This window comes from Sturnira hondurensis, unplaced genomic scaffold, assembly GCF_014824575.4.
Source record: "Sturnira hondurensis isolate 20B ecotype Veracruz unplaced genomic scaffold, ASM1482457v3 Scaffold0009244, whole genome shotgun sequence".
Classification (NCBI taxonomy): Eukaryota; Metazoa; Chordata; class Mammalia; order Chiroptera; family Phyllostomidae; genus Sturnira; species Sturnira hondurensis.
Window position 1 is genome coordinate 4891030 of NW_028081875.1, and position 20418 is coordinate 4911447.

Sequence of the window (20418 nt, forward strand, 5' to 3'; positions counted from 1 at the left end):
TATTGATTATGCTATTACAGTTGTCCTGATTTTCCCCCCTCAGCCCCACCACCCAGGACCCCCCCACTCCCTCAAGCAATCCCCATACCACTGTTCATGTCCATGGGTCATGTGTGTAAGTTCTTTGGCTGCTCCATTTCCTACACTGTAATTTATATCCCCAGGGCTATTCTGTAACTATCTATGTACTTCTTAAACCCCTCACCTCTCCACCCATTCTCCCAGCATCTCCCATCTGGCAACCATCAAAATGCTCTCTGTATCCATGATTCTGTCTCTGTTCTTGTTTGCTTGTTTTTATCGATCCAATTGTTGATAGATGTGTATTTATTGTCATTTTATTGTTCATAGTTTTGATCTTCTTCTTCTTAAATAAGCCCCTTGTCTGGCCTCTTTACCTGCCCTTCGATTCTAAATAATAGCTTTGCTGGGTAGAGCAATCTTGGTGTAGGTCCCTGCTAACCATCACTTTGAATATTTCTCCCAAACCCCTCCTAGCGTGCAAAGTTTCTTTTGACAAATCAGCTGACAGTCTTATGCAAACTCCCCTGTGGGTAGCTAACTATTTTTCTCTTGCTGCTTTTAGATTCTCTCTTTATCTTTAACCTTTGGCATTTTTATGAAGTGTCTTGGTGTGATCCTCTTTGGGTCCAACTTGTTTGGAACTCTGTGCTTTCTGGACTTGTATGTCTATTTCCTTTGCCAAATTAGCAAAATTTTCTTTCATTATCTTTTCAAATAAGTTTTCAATTTCTTGTTCTTCCTCTTCTCCTTCTAGCGCCTCTGATTCAGATGTTAGTACATTTAAAGATGCCCCAGAGACTCCTAAGTCGACTCCTAAGTCTATCCTTGTTTTTCAAAATTCTTTCCTCCTCCTGCTGTTCTGTTTTTTAAAATATATTTTATTCACTATTACCATTGTCCCATTTCCCTCCTTCAACCCCCTCTACCCTGCACATCCTCTCCCACCCACATTCCCCTGCTTTAGTTCATATCCATGTGTCATATTTGTAAGTTCTTTAACTTCTACATTTCCCATACTATTCTTACCCCCCCCCCCATCTATTTTCTACCTACTCTCTCTGGTACTTATTCTCTGTACTTTTTCCCCCTCTCCTCCCCTCCCACTGCTCTGTTGCTAACCCTCCCTGTGATCTCAATTTTTGTGGTTCTGTTCTTGTTCTAGTTGTTTGTTTAGTTTGCTTTTGTTTTTGTTTTAGGTGTGGTTGTTAATAATTATGAGTTTGCTGTCATTTCACTATACATGTTTTTTTATCTTCTTTTCCTCAGATAAGTCCCTTTAACATTTCATGTAATAAGGGTTTGGTGATGATGAACTCCTTTAACTTGACCTTATCTGAGAAGCACTTTATCTGCCCTTCCATTCTAAATGAAAGCTTTGCTGGATAGAGCAATCTTGGATGTAGGCCCTTGCCTTTCATGACTTGGAATACTCCTTCCCAGCCCCTTCTTGCATGTAAGGTCTCTTTTGAGAAATTAGCTGACACTCTGATGGGAACCCCTTTGTAGGTTACTGTCTCCCTATCTCTTGCTGCTTTTAGAATTCTCTCCTTCATTTTAATCTTGGCTAATGTAATTATGATGTGCCTTGGTGTGTTGCTCCTTGGGTCCAAATTCTTTGGGATTCTCTGAGCTTCCTGGACTTCCTGGATGTTTATTTCCTTTGCCAGACTGGGGAAGTTCTCCTTTATTATTTGTTCAAATAAGTTTTCCACTTGTTGCTCTTCTTCTTCCCCTTCTGGTACCCCTACAATTTGGAGGCTGGAATGTTTAAAGATGCCCTGGAGGTTCCTAAGCCTCTCCTTAAATTTTTTTGAATTCTTGTTTCTTCATTCTTTTCTGTTTGTTTCTTTCTTCCTTCTGGTCCACTCCATTGATTTGAGTCCCAGTTTCCTTCCCACCACTATTGGTTCCCTGTGCATTTTCCTTTATTTCACTTAGTGTAGCCCTAGTTTTTTCATCTAATTTGTGACCAAATTGAACCAATTCTGTGAGCATCCTGATTACCAGTGTTTTGAACTGTGAATCTGATAGGCTGGCTATCTCTTTGCTACTTAGTCAAAAATTTTTTTGGAGCTTTGATCTGTTCTTTCATTTGGGCCTTTTTTTGTTGTTTCCCTTGATGGGCCTGTTAAGTGTAAGGGGCAGAGCCTCAGGTATTCACCAGGGTGTGGCAACCCAATTGCTGCGTTGTGATGCTGTGCGGGGTGGCGGGGTCCCAGAGGGAACAATGGCACTTGCTCTGCTCTCTGCCGAATTTCAGTCACTTCCCCTGCTTCCCCCAAGCAAACTGGGCCCTTCTGGTGCTGATTCCCATGTGGGTGGGTTTGTGTATGTTCTAGGACCCTGTGAGTCTCTCCAAGGAACTCTCCTGTGAAGCTGGGAGTTTCTCCTGGCACATCAATCCTCACAGGTGTTTTTAATCAGTGTTTTGAGGCTTTACTTCCCCGCACTGGGATCCTGGATCACGTGGTCTGTCTCACTCCCCAGTTTTACCTGGTTTATCTACACATGAATATGGGACCCTCAGTCCACCAGCCACCTTGTGCGCCACGCCCCCCACAATCCGCCAGCTCACCAGGTCTGCTAGCTGCCACCATGTGTGTCCACTGTTCACCAGCCACCACTTTGCTGTGAGCCCTCTCCTTCCTGGCTGCCCAACTCTGCCCCTCCTCCTGGTCTGGATGAATGTGTCTACCTGAACTCCTTAGTTGTCAGACTTCCATACAGTTCAATTTTCTATCAGTACTGGTTGGTTTTTTTGTTTGTTTGTTTCTAAATTGTTGTTGTCTTTATTTTGGTTGTGCAAGGAGGAACAGTGTGTCTACCTACACCTCCATCTTGGCCAGAAGTCTCTCTTTCTGCTGTTCTGATTGAATGCTTTTTCCTTCCTTGTGTTTCAAATCATTGATTTGATTCTCAGCATCATCTTCTCCACTATTGGTTCCCTGTAGTTTTTTGTTACTTCGCTTAGTATAACCTTCCCTTTTATTGTTGCCATACTCAATGAGTTCCTTGAGCATCATGATTACCAGTGTTTTGAACTCTGCATCTGATATTATCTGTTTCATGTAGTTGTTTTTCTGGAGTTTGTTGTGTTCTTTCATTTGTCTCCTCAATTTGGCAGCCTCACTGTGTTTGTTTCTGTGTATTAGTTAGCACTGCTTTTCTCCTTGTCTTAGTAGCATGGCCTATTGTAGAAAAGGCACTTATAAATTATGTGGGGCTGAGCCTTAGGTAATTACCAGGGCAGGGCAACCCATTTCACTGTCTCTGGCTCTGTGAGGAAGGGCTCAGAGAGGGGACAATACTACTGTTTGGCTTCTGGAGGTTTACCCAGCACTCACCCCATTTCCAGTCACTTCACCCACTTCTCATATGTGACTGGCACCCTTTCAACTGTTGCCCTGGTGGTGAATCCCAGAGTGGGTGGGTTCGCATACTCTCTAAGTCCATGTGGGCCCTTTAAATGGACTCTTCTGAAAATCTATTTCTTCCACAGCCCCTGCCCTCACTGGTTTTTACAGTCAGAAGTTACAGGGATTTCTCTTCGTGGCACTAGAACCCTAGGCTGTGGTCTGGCCTGAGGCTGGGATCACTTGCTCCCAAGGTAACCTGTCCACCTGCACCTGTCCACCTGTCTCTGCAACTCAGTCTCTCCTACCCATCTGGATGAATGTGACTTTTTTAAACCCTTGATTGTCAAGACTTTCATGCAGTTTGATTTTCTAATGGCTCTGAGTGTTATTTGTTTTGAGATGTAGTTGTAATTCCTTCTGTGCTTTGGTAAGGAGATGAAGCATGTTTACCTACGCTTTCATCTTGACAGAGGTTGTTGACCCATATTATTTATAATGGCATTTAGAATGTTTCAAACATTTGGGTGTTTCTTATCTTTTTCTTACCGATTTCTAACTCCATTGCATCATGGCCAAAGAATGTTTGATGTCAACTGCTGAAATTTGTTGAGCCTGCTTTACAGCCTAAGAGGAAGTCAATTTTTATGTTTCCATGTATAATTGACAAGATTATGTATTCTCTAGTATTGGGTGCAATATTCTACATTTGCCTATTAGATCACATTCTTTGTGTTCTTGTTGAAATCTTTTAAATCATAACTGATTTTGAGTTTATTTGATCTTCCATTTATTAAGAGAAGTATATTAAAATATCCAATTATGATAGTGGGTATGTCTATTTCATCTTTTGGTTCTATTAATTTTTGCTTTATTTTAGGATTGTCATTAAGAACACACCAGTTCAAAGCTGTGACACCGCTCTCATGATCTAAACCCTCTTTATCTGCTGTGATGTTTTTGCCCTAAAGCATATTTTGTCTAATATTTATATAGCAACACTAGGTTTTTCTAAATGAGATTTTGTCTGGCATATATATTTTTTCCCAGCACCTTGACTTTAAATACCTCCATGACTTTTTATCTTAGGTAGCTCTCATAAATAAAATATGACTGTTTTTTGTATTGTTCTATTTTCAGCCAATCTGGCCATCTTTATCATTTAACTGAAGATTTTTTTCCAAATGCACTTATTGTGTTTATTGATACAGTTGAATTTTTTTCCTATCATCCCATTATGTGATTAACATGCCCCACATTTTCTGTTTCTTTTTTTATTCTTCAATCTTGTTTTTTCTTAGATTCAGGGTTTGTTTTAAACTTTATTCCATTTCCCGCTATAAATCAGAAGTGATAACTCTGTGCTTATCCTTTTAATTATTATACTAGCCACATAACATATATTCCCAACAAAGTCTTTAACCTCTGCTCCAGTTATCAAATGATGTGTAAAAATCATTCAAGCTTAGTGGCTAAAAGTAATTCATTATTATCTCTCGTGGTTCTTTGGTTGAGGGGGTTCAACTCAGCAGTCTGCTTGGGGTTTCTGTATGGGACAGCAGTCAAATCATGGCCATGGTAGGAGTCACTTCAACGTCTTCAGTAACTAAAATGGCTCACTAACATGGCTAACAGTTGATATTGGTTTTCAGCTGGGAGCTCAGCTGAAGATGTCCACAAGAAGCACCTGCATGTGGCCACGTGACTGGAGTGTTTAACAATATGGCATTTGGGTTCTGAGAAGGAGCATTCCAAGAGGCCCATTGGAAACTGCAAGACTTCTTAAGCTTTAGGCTTGAAGTTACAGGGTACCGCTTCTGCAGGTTTCTATTGGTTACACAGGGCCAGCCCTGATTTAGTGTGAGAAGGGCATACACAAAAGTATAAGTGCAGGATATGTGGTTCATAGGAGAGAGGAAAGGTACCTTTGTGTATTAGCTACCACATCCTCCCCCTGAGCAGCACAGGGTTGGCCGAAAAATCCATTACATTGCTCCACACAATGGCTGTAGTAGTGCTTAGTTGTCTTTAACTTCATCTGAGGCAATTTTGCTAGACTGTACTGTGACAGCTGTCATATCAGTGTACATTAAAAAAACATCAAAATTGGTGAATTTTTGAGCAGCCATTTTAATATTGAGGATGGAAGATGTAATGTTTTCAGTATATTATGCTTTGTTATTTCAAGAAATGTAAAAATGCAACTGAAACAGAAAAAGATTTGTGCAGTGTATAGAAAAGGTGCTATGACTGATCAAACATGTGAAAAATGGTTTGCAAAAGTTTGTTGGTACTATCGATATTTTGGTCAAATTATTCTTTCCTATGGGGCCGTCTTATGTATTGGGGGATGTTTAGCAACGTCCCTGGCTTCCATCCACTAGATGCCAATAGCAGGAAATAGCCAACGTACTCAAAATATCCAAATCGATAAAGTTATTGGTGAAAATGAAAACGGTGTCTTATTTTACAGAAAAAAAAGTAACGGACTTTTTGGGCAACCCAATACCTTAAGAGTACATTCATTATAAACATGTACCTCCCCATCTATGTACAATTGTCCTGAATTTTATCTAAGTCATTTATATCTCATTACTTAGATTTAGTATTTATATTAAATTAGTTATTACAGTTATTGCTTTATACTAATTATATTTACCCACATATTTGCTCATATTTTTATTTACTTTCTTTCTTCTATCTTGGGCTTTCAGCTGACATATTGTTCCTTCTGCCTATAGTACATTCTGAGGCATTTCCTTTATTCAATCTGTTGATAAACTCACTCAGTTTTTGTCTGAAAATGCATTCACTTTTTCCTCAGTATTAAAAACTTGTTTCTCTGTGTATATATCATTTTAGGTTGATATTACTTTCCAAAATTAAAGATAGCCCACTATCATTGCGCTATCGTTGTTGCTAGTGAGAAATTATCTGTTAGTCCAATCTTCAGTTCTTTGCAAATAATTTGTCTTTATTTTTTCTGATTATTTTTCAGATCTCTTTAGCTGTGATGGTTTGCTCTTTTATTACAATTTCCTTACTTTTTGATTTCTCTGTGTATTTATCTCAGTTAGGATTCATTGAGTTTTTTAGATCAAAGAATTGATGCTTTCAACAATTCTGCAATGTTCTCAACCATTGTATCTTCAAATATTCACTGTTCCACTTTGTTTTATCTCCTTCTAAGGTCTCTTAGTGTTTTTTTAATCCTTAACACAGAACATGCTCACTTTTTTTTTTAAGAGAGAGGTTAAGGGAGGGAGAGAGGGAGGGAAACCTCAATGTGAAAAACATTGCACTCACTCCAACCTGCACCTGAATTCACAACACAGACATGTACCCTGACCAGAAATTCAACTGCCACAGGATGACGGTCCAACCAACTGAGCTGCACTGGTAAAAGTCTATTAGTCTTAGTTGTTAAATGGCCTACTCACAATTTTTTGTCTCCTTGTGCCCAATTCTGGATAATTTATTGGTATTAATCATCTACCTCACTACTTCTGTCTTCAACTGTGTCTATTATGCTGTTTGACTCAACCACTAAACTTTTCATTTTGACTATGCACAGGTGGGCAAAAGTAGGTTTACAGTTGTTCATATGGAAAAAAGACATGCAGGTTATGACTATTACAGCAGATTTATAAACTCAAAAGAATAAACTATCTTTCACAAACTCACAACCTACTTCTGTCCATCCTGTATTTTCATTTCAAATGGTCTATTTGAATTTTTTCAAACTTTGTTATTCATTTATATGATCTTTTAAGAGTTATCTTTTCACTTTAAACATAGTAAAGCAGGGCTTGAGGCCAAGATGGAGGCATAGGTAGACACACTGTGCCTCCTTACACAACCAGAAGAAGAAGAACAAATTTAAAAACAAAAAACAACCAAAACTGACAGAAAATGGAACTGTATGGAAGACCCACAACCAAGGAGTTAAAGTAGACAAATCCATCCAGACCAGTAGGAGCGGGGGAGAGATAGGAAGCTGAGCGGAGAGAACTTGAGGCAAGGCAGTGGCTGGAGGACTGGGGCAGACAAGGTGGTGGCAGGCAGAGCAGGCAGTCCCACATTCGCATATAGATAAACCAGGAGAAATTACTAGGGAGCAAGACAGACTGCACAACCCAGGGTTCCAGTACAGGAAAATAAAGCCTCAAAGCCCCTGACTGGAAACACTTGTGGGGAATGAGGCAGCAGGAAAAATTCCAGCCTCACAGGAGACTTTATTGGAGATATCCACAGGGTCCTAGAACATACACAAATCCACCCACCCAGGAATCAGCACCAGAAGGGCCAATTTGATTGTGGGTAGTAGGGGAAGTGACTGAAAACTGGCAGAGCTCAGGGCATGCGACACTGTTCCCTCTCAGACCCCTCTTCCACATACAACATCACAAGGCAGTGACATGGTGAACATCTATTTCACCCCTTACTACGTAACAGGTGCACTGAGACAAAAAAATGACCCAAATAAAAGAACAGTTTAATGCTCCAGAAAAAACACAACTCAGTGATGAAGAGACAGCCAACCTATCAGATGCACGGTTCAAAACACTGGTTATCAGGATGCTCCAGGAACTCACTGGGTACGTCAATAACATAAAAAAGACACAGGCAGCAATCAAGGTTACATTATGTAAAATAAAGAAAAATCTACAGGGAACCAACAGTGACAAGAAGGAAACCAGGACTCAAATCAACGGTTTGGAGCAGAAGGAAGAAAGAAACATTCAACCAGAACAGAACAAAGAAACAAGAATTCAAAAAAATGAGGAGAGGCTTAGGAACCTTCAGGACATCTTTAAACGTTCCAACCTCTGAATTATAGGGGTACCAGAAGGGGAAGAAGAAGAGCAACAAGTGGAAAAGTTCTTGGAACAAATAATAAAGGAGAACTTCCCCAATCTGGCAAAGGAAATAGACTTTCAGGAAGTCCAGGAAGCTAAGAGAGTCCCAAAGATGTTGGATCCAAGAAGGGACACACCAAGGCACATCATAATTACACTATCCGGGATGAAAGGATAAGGAGATAATCTTAAAAGCAGCAAGAGAAAAGGAGAGAGTTACCTACAAAGGAGTTCCCATCAGATGGTCAGCTGATTTCTCAAAAGAAACCGTACAGGCAAGAAGGGGCTGGAAAGTCTTCCGGACAAGATCGAAGCGTGCGTAGACACACTGCTCCTCCTCGCACAACCAAAATAAGGACAACAACAATTTAGAAACAAAATAACAACCGGAACTGACAGAAAATTGGACTGTATGGAAACCTGACAATCAGGAGTTAAGGAAGACACATTCATCCAGACCAGTAGGAGGGGCGGAGTTGGGCAACTGGGTGGTGAGGGTTCACGGCAAAAAAAGTGGTACTGCTCGCAAGTCGGCAACGGGTAGACCCTGGGTGTGTAGGAGTTGGCTGGCAGACCCCAGGTGCAGGTGGCAACGGGCAGACCCAGAGAAGCAGCAATTGTGAAGTGCAGCACAGTGCACAAGGCAGCTGGCTGACTGGGCAGTCCCACATTCACACACAGAAAAACAAAGCTACACTGTAGAGCTAGACTGTGCAACCCACGGTCACAGCACCGGGAAACAAAGCCTCAAAACACCAATTAAAAACACCTGTGTTGGGGGGGTGGTTGACGTGCAAGGAGAGACTCCCAGCCTCACAGGAGAGTTTGTTGGAGAGACTCGCAGGATCCTAGAACATACACAAGCCCATCCACACAGGAATCAGCACCAGAAAGGCCCAGTTTGCTTGGGGGAAGTGGTGGAAGGGACTGAAATCTGATCAAGAGTGCAGCAAGTGCCATTGTTCTCTCAGACCCCACCCCCACATACAGAGTCACAACCCAGCAAATGGGTTGCCTTGCCTTGGTGAACACCTAGGGCTCTGCCCCTCATACATAATAGGTGCAACAAGACAAAAAAAATGGCCCAAATGAAAGAACAGATCAAAGCTCCAGAAAAAATACAAGTAAACAACAAAGAGATAGCCAACCTATCAGATGCACAGTTCAAAACACTAGTATCAGGATGCTCATGGAATTGGTTGATTTTGGTCACAAATTAGATGAAAAAAATGAAGGCTACACTACGGAAAATGAAAGAAAATTCACAGGGAACCAATAGTGATAGGAAAGAAACTGGGACTCAATCAATGGAGTGGACTAGAAGGAAGAAACAACCATACAGAAAAGAATGAAGAAACAAGAATTCAGAAAAATGAGGAGAGGATTAGGAACCTCCAGGACATCTTTAAATGTTCCAACATCTGAATTATACGGGTACCAGAAGGGGAGGAGGAAGAGCAACACGTGGAAAACTTATTTGAACAAATAATAAAGGAGAACTTCCCGTCTGTCAAAGGAAATAGACTTCCAGGAAGTCCAGGAAGCTCAGAGAGTCCCAAAGAAGTTGGACCCAAGGAGAAATACACCAAGGCACATCATAATTACATTTGCCAAGATTAAAATGAAGGAGAGAATTCTAAAAGCAGCAAGACATAAGGAGACAGTAACCTACAAAGGAGTTCCCATCAGACTGTCAGCTGATTTCTCAAAAGAAACCTTACATGCAAGAAGGAGCTGGGAAGGAGTATTCCAAGTCATGAAAGGCAAGGGCCTACATCCAAGATTGCTCTATCCAGCAAAGCTTTCATTTAGAACAGAAGGGCAGATGGAAGTGCCTCTCAGATAAGGTCAAGTTAAAGGAGTTCATCATCACCAAACCCTTATTACATGAAATGTTAAAGGGACTTACCTAAGAAAAAGAAGATCAAGAATATGAACAGTGAAATGAAAACAAACTCGCAGCTATTAACCAAACAAAACAAAAAAAACAAAAAACAAACAAACAAAAACTAAGCAAACAACTAGAACAGGAACAGAATCACAGAAATGGAGATCACATGGAGGGTTATCAGTGGGGGAGTAGGAAAGGAAGAGAGGGGTTAAAGTTACAGAGAATGAGTGGCATAAATGGTAGGGAGAAAATAGACAGGAAAGGTTAAGAAAAGTATAAAAAATGTAGAAGCCAAAGAACTTATTTGTAGGACCCATGGAGATGAACTGAAGGGGAGGGGAATGCAGGTGGAAGGGGTGTACAAGGTGGAGGGGAATAAAAGTGGGAAGTGTGACAACTGTAATAGCATAATCAATAAAAAATATTTTTTTAAAATTATAAAGGCAAAAAAAGGGACCAGAACTTATTTAAGGGACTTAATTTAAGGAGATGATCAAAACTATGGATAATAAAATGGCAATAAATACTAAAAATATACAAATAAATAAACATAGTAAGCAGTTATTTTACATTATTTGACTTAATGTGTATCTGAAGCTTTTGTGAATCTGACTCTAATGGATATTTTTGTTTTTTGGTTCTCAATAATGGGGTATGTTTCCCTGTATATTTTTTTTCTTTCCTTTTTTTTATTATTGTTCAAGTACCGTTGTCTCCATTTTACCCCCACACCACACACCCCCAACTCCAGCCATTCCCTCTTCCCACCCTTGATCCTACCTGCCTTTGGCTTTGTCCATGTGTCCTTTATACATGTTCCTGAAAATCCTTCCCTCTTTCCCTCCCACTTTCCCTTCCCAGCTCCCCTCTGGTTACTGTCAGTTTGTTCTTAATTTCAATATCTCTGGTTATATTTTGCTTCCTTGTTTGTTTTGTTGACTAGGTTACACTTATAGGTGAGATCATATGGTTACATTTGTGATTTTTGACTGAGAGCTCATGTTCCATGGAACTTATTCTGTATAAGTTATTTATTTATAGTTTGAGTTGATGATCTATCCCTTAAACTTATTTATAGTTTGAGTTGATGATCTATCCCTTCTGACCTTACCTGTATTTATTTCAGCCATTCTCTGGACATACATTGGTAAATTAACTCGGTTTTTCTTTGTCTGAAAAATGCAGCCATTATTTGGGATGTTTTGAAGCTTTATATAACTAAAATAGACATCAAGTCAATAGATGCCTATGAAATTCTTGGGGGAGGCTTCATCCCGTGCTGAGGTTGAAACAGGCTAGTTTGCTTACTATTCACTTTTACCTAGTGAGCTTATACCTCATTTATCTTTACAATGAATGACCCAGTTTTATGCAAAAGAATTTAATATTTCCATTCTTAGGTGGCAGGAATATTTGTATTCTGTTCTTTGCAACACTATCAAAGCAGAAGCATAGAGTTTCTACAATATAGCAAAAATACTCAAGGAGGAAGTGTTATTGAGATCTGATATTCTCCTGAAGTTTCTGATTTTATGCTGATAATCTCTGCACAGCCCTTAACATGTGTGTATAAACATATTGTTTCTATCCAGAGGACATCATTAAGGTATTTGATCTACCATAATGCCAAAAATGAAATTATTTCACTGGTATATACATTTTAAAGTATTTTATACATATTGTCCTACTGCCCTCCAACAAAATTGTGCCAATTTGCGTTATACTCATTAGTGAGCTGATCAGAAACTACATATTTTAATGTCTTAGGCTGGCCTTAGTTTAAACATTTCAACTGTATGTAATACGAAGTTTTATGAAATCCAAAATCTTGAGTTATCTCTTATCTTCTTCAATAAAATATAATGAGGAAAGATTATAGCATATTTATACTCTGGTATCCAAAAGAGCAAAAGAGAGAGGAAAAAGGGTTTTTAAAAAAGATCCATGCGAAGAATGGGGAAGATGGCGACAGAGTAGCCATCTTCACAAAAAGGATTTGTGAAGAACCCTCCTCGAAAAGAGGATTCTCCTTCCCCGACACAGGGGAGAAAAACCTGGCTGATGTGCGGAGGAACACAGCAAATAGCCAACAGTGCCCCAGGATATAGGAAAATAGAAGTCCAGAAATTGTAGAGGACACTGAAAGACCAGATGGTGAGGAGACCGCTGCAGGTCAATAAGGTCTGAGGGACCAGTGCAGAGGCAGCAGGCCTAGGTAGGCCGCCTCCTCTGGGCCGGGCACCAGGGGCCTGGGCCCGGTCTGCCTCGGATTCTGGGAGCCAAGAGCTGACAGCAAGGTCCTCGGGAGAGAGCATGGTAATCAACTCCCTCCCTACCTGGCAGGGAGCAGTTTGAAAAATACCATGAGAGACCTGTTTGCCCGAAGTGTCAGAGAGAAGAATGGGCACAAGGAAGCAAACAAAAGAGCCTTGATCACCTGTGGAGTCAGTGGTTGTTGGTTTGGGAGAATTGAGAGTCGCCCTTGCATTCCCCTGTAGCACTGGGAAAAGTTCACAACCAAGCCTGTGGGACCAGGGAAGCCTAGGGGTGCCAGCGCCCAAACGCCAACCCCTGGCAGTGACTCGGGAGGGGTGGGGGGAAGTGCTCTAAAAAAGGACCTGAATTCCCTCATTCCCTCCGTGGGGCGCTGGGAAGAGGCCTGGACTGAATCTTGGGAAAGAGTGCTCTTGAGACCAGCTGAGTACACTGAGAAGGGAGAAAGGCCACACCAATCACCTTTCTGCCTGCTGCAGCCAGTGAGACCAGAAAAACCAAACTGTTGGCCAGCTGGAAAACAAGAAGAGGTGGGGGTTTTTGTTTGTTCGGTTGGTTTTTTCTTAAATAATCTTTTATTTCTTAAATTTATTATTGTTTTATCTTTCAATACCTTTTTCCTCTCTTTCCTTCTTTCTTGTTTTATTCCTTCTTCCTTTCTTTCCAAACTCACCGCTTTTTCCTCCCTTCTGCTACATTTTTTTTGTTTTCTTTTTCTTCCCCCCAAAAGTGAGACAAAACACTTGGAACTGTGAAAAGACAAGAGTTGGACCCAAAGAGGGGGAATCCCAACAGTAGAGACAGGGAGACAAATTTCACTTTGCTATAGCAGAGAAACTACAAGTTACTGCATATTTGTATTATTATTGTTTTTTCATTATCCTTACATCTTTTATTTTAATAGTATTTTTGTATTCCTCCTCTTTCTCTATAGTCTTCTTTGCCTTGGCTGGATATATTGTATCATATGACAGGTTTCCCTTGTCCCTTCATTCATAGTCTATTGCTAATTTACTGTCCTTTACTTCACCTGTGCTCCATCAACACACTACTGAAGGTCCAATACTCCCTATTCTTGGTATCTCATAGAGTCTGTCATATGATTATGCTCTAATATTATTGTAAATAATAGCTATTCCATACTACTGTAAATAATAAACAACACCTCTCTCACATTTTAGTCCACTTCATTGTTTCCTGAACTATAATGCTGTAGTGGTTAACTCTATTCTCTCTCACACTACACCCATTTACCATCCTTTATTCTCACCTTACCTCAGAATCTGACTTCCCACAACCTCATTGCTTTCTAGATTCAACTCACAAACCTTCCCTCCCCAACAAGAGCCTTATCTTCTTTCCATCCTTTCTAAAAAGTGGCTAGTTGGGTTGAAGATTACGGTTATCACTATACATATCCAAAGGATCTCCTATCTCTTCTCTACTGACTGCTACTGTAAATATCATAGAATACTCTCCTGCTGTCATAAACCATTTTGCCTTCTCCTCGAACTGATCAAAAGAAAAAAAGAGGAAACCCAACAACAAAGGAACCACCAACAGAACAACAGAAGAAGGTGAAGGACGGAGTAGAAAACACACAAACCTCAACCCAAGACCTATCGGGAAATACAACTAAACAGTAGAGAAACTACCCAGTGCAAACAACTGAACAAGAGCAAAAGAAAATCCTCAAAACCCTGTACACACAGAAGAACTAGCTTCAACACAACCTGCCCTCACCAGCATAACAAATTAAAATGGGTAATAGACAGAGGGACCATCAGTTCTCCAGCTGGTGAGAAGGACCAACAAAAGAAAGACCCCCAAACAACAAAAACCCAAAGACAAACTCAGAGCCAACTTAAAGGAGCCAAGGCCATTAAGCTGGAAAGATCAAGGAGACTACACCACTGAATCTCACAGGTATTATACTACAGAAGTTCACACCATAAACCTAGGAAGCCAAAAAAAATCAATTTAAGAAGCTGAGGCTAACAAGAAGAGTATCATAAACAATGGGAAGAAAAAAACCAATCTCAAAATGAAAGGAAAGGAGGAAGCCTCAGAAAGAATGCTAGATGAAACAGAGGTAAGTCAGCTGTTAGATACCGAATTCAAAGAACCAGTTATCAGGAAGTTCAAAGAGCTCACAATGAGCTACCAGAAACTACAGGGGAATTACAATGAACTCACTGCAAACTATATCAACATGAAAAAGGAAATAGAAACTATCAACAAGGGCCTAAAAATCAAGAATACAATTTCTGAACTGAAGAACATAGTAGAAGGTTTCAAAAGCAGGATCAATGACACAGAAGATCAGATCAGCAACGTGGAGGACAAATTAGAAAAAAAAACACCCATAAAGAGCAAGAAAAGAAAAAGAGGCCCAGAAAGAATGAAGTGGGATTAAGAGAAATGCAGGACAATAAGAAATGCAATAATATCAGAATAACAGAGATAACAGAAGGAGAAGAAGAAGAGCAAGGAATAGAAAATCTACTTGAAAAAGTAATGATGGAAAACTTCCCTAATTTCATGACAGTAAAAGTCACACAAATCCGGGATTCACAAAGTCCCAGCCAAGAGGAACCCAAAGAGGCCCACTTCAACATACATCATCATTAAAATGGCAAAATTAAAACACAAGGAGAGAATCTTAAAGGCAACAAGGGAGAAATAGGAAGTAACATAGAAGGGAGCCATGATAAGGTTAGCTGCTGACTTCTCAATGGAAACACTCCAAGCAAGGAGAGAATGGAAAGAAATATTCTAAGTAATGAGAACCAGAGGCATAGAATCAAGGCTACTTTACCCAGCAAGGCTCTCAATCAAGATGGAAGGCCAGATAAAGATCTTCCAAGACAAAAGAAGACTAAAAGAATATGCCTAAAGCAAACCAGCTCTACAAGAAATACTAAAAGGACTGCTTTAAGGAAAAGGAGGAAAAGAGAGAACACAAGTACAAAAATGCAATGAGAACACAGGAACACAAGTACAAAAATGTCAATGAATATGTACCTATCAATAATAATCTTAAATGTAAATGGATTATATGCTCCAATCAAAAGACATAGAATAGCTGAATGGATAAGAAAGCATGACCCAGCCCTGGCTGGTGTAGCTCAGTGGATTGAGCACAGGCCTGTGAATCAGAGGATCACAGTTCGATTCCCAGTCAGGGCACATGCCTGGGTTGCAGGCAGGTTCCCTGCAGGCCAGTTCCCAGCAGGGGATGCATGAAAGGCAACTGTACATTGATGTTTCTCTCCCTCTCTCCTTCCTCTCTACAGATAAATAAAATCTTTAAAAAATTAAAAAGAAATAAACAAAGCATGACCCATACATATGCAGGCCACAACAGACCCACCTCAGGACAAAAGACCAACAGATACTAAAAGTGAAGGGCTGGAAACAAATTTCCCAAGCAAATGGACAAGAAAAAGAAGTTGGGGTAGCAATTCTCGTATCAGACAAAATAGACTTCAAAAAAAGGGCCATAAAGAGAGACCCAGAAGGTCACTTCATAATACTGAAGGGAAGAATTTAGCAAGAAGACATTAACATTGTAAATATCTATGCACCCAACATAGGAGCATCAACATATGCAAAGAAAATCTTAGAGGACTTCAAGAAAGTTGCAGACAGCAATACAATTATAATAGGGGATTTTAACACCCCATTGTCAAAAAATGGACAGATCTCCAAACAAAATATCAACAAAGATATTGAGGCATTAAACAACACCCTAGATGAAATGGACTTAATTTGTATATCTAGAGCCCTTCATCCCAAAGAAGCTAAATACACATTCTTTTCAAATGCACATGGAACATTTTCAAAGATAGACCACATGATAGGACACAAAATGAGCCTCCTCAAATTCAAGAAAATTGAAATCATACATTGCATTTTCTCTGATCACAAGGGACTGAAATTGGAAACCAGCCCCAAGGGAAAAAACTCAAAACACCCCAAATCATGAAGATTGAATAGCATGCTATTAAACAACAAATGGGCCAAGAATGAAATTAGGGACAAAATCAAAAAGTTTCTGGGAACAAATGAAAATTAACTCACAACAACCCAAAACTTGTGGAACACAGAGAAGGCAGTCCTGAGAGGGAAGTTCATAACAATACAGGACTATCTAAAAAAGATAGAAACATATCAAGCAAACAACCTAACCAAACGCCTACAAGAACTCGAGGAAAAACAACAAAGACAGTCCAGAGCAAGTAGAAGAAAGGAAATAACCAAGATCAGAGCAGAATTAAATGACATAGAGACTAAAGGCAAATTCTAAGGATCAATGAATCCAGGAGTTGGTTTTTTGAAAAGATAAACAAAATCGACAACCCATTAAGTACACTCACCAAGAAAAGAAGAAAGAGGACACAAATAAACATAATCAGAAATGAAAGAGGAGAGATTACAACTGACTCTTCAGAAATAGTAGGGACTGTAAGAAAATACTATGAAAGAGTGTATGCCAAGAAATTTGAAAACCTAGGTGAAATGGAAAAATTTCTAGAAAAATATAATCTTCCAAAACTCAATGAAGAAGAAGCAGAAAGCCTGAACAGACCAATAACAGCAGATGAAATTAAAGCAGTAATCAAAAAACTCCTAAGACACAAAAGCCCTGGACGAGACGGTTTCACAGGAAAATTCTACAAAGCTTTTAAGGAAGAGCTAAACCGTATTCTTCACAGACTATTCCAAAATATTCATAATGATGGAAGACTCCCAAACTCTTTTTATGGAGCAAGCATAATCCTAATTCCAAAACCAGATAAAGACCAAACAAAGAAAGAAAACTTCAAGGCAATATTTCTGATGAATATAGACACTAAAATCCTCAAAAAAATATTGGCAAATCACATCCAACAATACATTGAAAAGATCACACAAAATGACCAAGTGGGATTCATCCCAGGGATGCAAGGATGGTTCAATATTTGCTAATCAGTAAATGTAATACATAACATAAACGAAAGCAAAGACAAAAATCACATGATCATTAACAACAGATATGGAAAAAGCTTTTGATAAGGTACAATATTCATTCATGATAAAATCACTCAGCAAAGTGGGAATACAGAGAGCACTCCTCAACATAATAAAGGCCATAAAAGAGAGACCTACAGCCAACATCATACTCGATGGGCAAAAACTAAAATCTTTTCCACTAAGATCAGGAACAAGACAAGGTTGTCCACTTTCACCATTTCTATTCAATACAGTATTGGAAGTTCTAGCCACAGAAATCAGAGAAGAAAAGGAAATAAAAGGCATCCAAATTGGAAAGGAGGAAACAAAACTGTCATTGTTTGCAGATGACATGATAGTGTACATGGAAAATCCTATAGACTCTACCAAAAAACTGCTCGAACTAATAAATGAATTTGGCAAAACAGCAGGTTACAAAGTCAATATCCAGAAATCAAAGGCATTTTTGTATACTAACAATGAAACAACAGAAGCAGAAATCAAGAAAAAAACCCCATTCGATATAGCAAAAAGAAAAATAAAATATCTGGGAATAAACCTAACCAAGGAGGTTAAAGACTTGTATGCAGAAAATTACACAACACTGAAGAAAGAAATCAAGAAAGACACAAACAAATGGAAACATATACCATGTTCATGGATCAGAAGAATTAACATCATCAAAATGTCCATACTACCCAAAGCAATTGACAGATTCAATGCAATACCTATTAAAGTACCAATGACATACTTCACAGACATAGATCAAACGCTTCAAAAATTTATATAGAACCACAAATGACCCCAAATAGCAGCTACACTTTTGAGAAAGAAGAATAAAGTAGGAGGGATAACAATACCCAATACCAAACTATATTACAAGGCCACTGTAATCAATACAACCTGGTACTGGCATAAAAACAGGCACATAGACCAATGGAACTGAACAGAGAGCCCAGAAATAAACCCAAGTCTCTACAGTCAATTAATATTTGACAAAGGGGGCAGTAACATAAAATGGAGTAAAGATACCCTTTTCAACAAATGGTGTTGGGAGAACTGGATAGCTACATGCATCAACTTATACCATACACCAAAATAAATTCAAGGTGGATAAAAGACTTAAGCTGTGACACCATTAAAGTCCTAAAGGAGAACATTGGCAGGAATATCTCAGATATTTCACACAGCAACATTTTTTACTGATATGTCCCCTAGAGCAAGGAATATAGAGGAAAGAATAAACAAATGGGATCTCATGAAAATTAAAAGGTTTTGCACCGCTAAAGGAAACAGTATTAAAATTAAAGGAGAACCAACTATATTAGAAAACATATTTGCCAATGATACCTCAGACAAGAGTTTTATCTCCAAAATATACAAAGAACTTACACAACTCCATTCTAAGAAGACAAGCAACCCAATTAAAAAGTGGGCAAAGGACTTCAACAGACACTTCTCCAAGGAGAACGTACAGAAGATCCAGAGACACATGAAAAGATGCTCAGTATCAATAGCTATCAGAGAGATGCAAATTAAAATCACAATTGAGATACCACTTTACACCGTTCAGAATGGCCATCATAAACAATGCAACAAACAACAAGTGTTGGAGAGGTTGTGGAGAAAAGGGGACCCTAATCCATTGCTGGTGGGATTGCAGACTGGTACCACCACTATGGAAAGCAGTATGGAATTTTCTCAGAAAACGAAAAATGGACATGCTTTTTGACCCAGCAGTTCCACTGCTAGGATTATATCCTAAGAACCCTAAAACACCAATCCCAAAGAACACCAGTCCCAAAGAACACATGCACCCCAATGTTCATAGAAACACAATTTACAATAGCCAAGAGTTGGAAGCAACCTAGGTGCCCATCAGTAAAAGAATGGATAAAAAAACTATGGTACATATACACAATGGAATTCTATGCAGCAGAAAAAAACAAGGAGCTCCTATCCTTTGCAACAGCATGAATGGAACTAGAAAGCATTATGCTGAGTGAAATAAGCCAGGTGTTGAAGGACAAATACCATATGATCTCACCTTTAACAGGAACCTAAACAACAAAACAAACAAACAAGCAAAATACAACCAAAGAAACTGAATTAGAGAACAGGCGCACAGTGTCCAGAGGGGAGACAGGAGGGAATTTCAGGGGAAAAGGGGAAGGATTTATAGGAACTAGTATAAAGGACTCATGGACAACTAAGGCGGTTGAAATGGGAGGGAGGTGGGGAGCACTGGGGGAGTGGGCTGGGATGGGAGGAAAAGACAGAAAATTGTACTTCAACAACAATTAAATAACAAACAAATCAATTAAAAATGGGCAAAGGGCTCTTAAGGACTTCCGCCAAGATGGAGGCATAGGTGGAAACACTGGGCCTTCTCCCACAACCAAGTTTGAATACAACAAAGGTTTGGAGAACAAATACACAGCTAAAGAACGGAAAATTGAATTATACGGAAGTCTCACAACAACTAACCCTTGAACAGGGACGGTAAGAGGGGCAGAGCCAGCAGCAGAGCAGGGTCGGGCAGAAAAGATCCCCCAACCTAGGTGCGCAAGTGGCCCGGACCCAGTCAGGGTGTGGGGCAGACTGGGGCGAATGCGCGGTCGCACATTCGCACACAGTGAGACGGACCACGCAGGCCTCAGGGGGCGAGGGCTGACGGTGGTGGCACATTCGCGTGCAGTGGGACGAAACACGTGGGCACCGGTGATGGTGGCAGCTGCCGCACCTGTGGGGGTTGCAGCGGGAGGCAGCAGAAGAGACTGCCATTCCTCCTCGTTGACCCCGCCGCCACATACAGCATCACAACCCAGCAACTGAGTTGCCCTGCTCTGGTGAACACCTAGGGCTCTGAACCTGCTATGTAACAGGCACCAACAGCCCAAAAGATGGCACAAGAAGAACTCAAAGCCCCAGAGCCAATAACTCTAAGTGACCGAGAAATTGCCAGCCTACCAGAAGCACAGTTCAAGACACTGTTTATCAGGATGCTCACAGAACTGGTTGA

At 40.0% G+C, this 20418-nt stretch overlaps 1 pseudogene; it reads left to right on the plus strand.

Moving 5' to 3' along the window:
- The first annotated feature begins 6747 nt into the window (after positions 1-6747).
- LOC118994354 (hsc70-interacting protein-like) overlaps positions 6748-20418 on the plus strand; it is a 33949-nt pseudogene continuing 20278 nt past the window's right edge.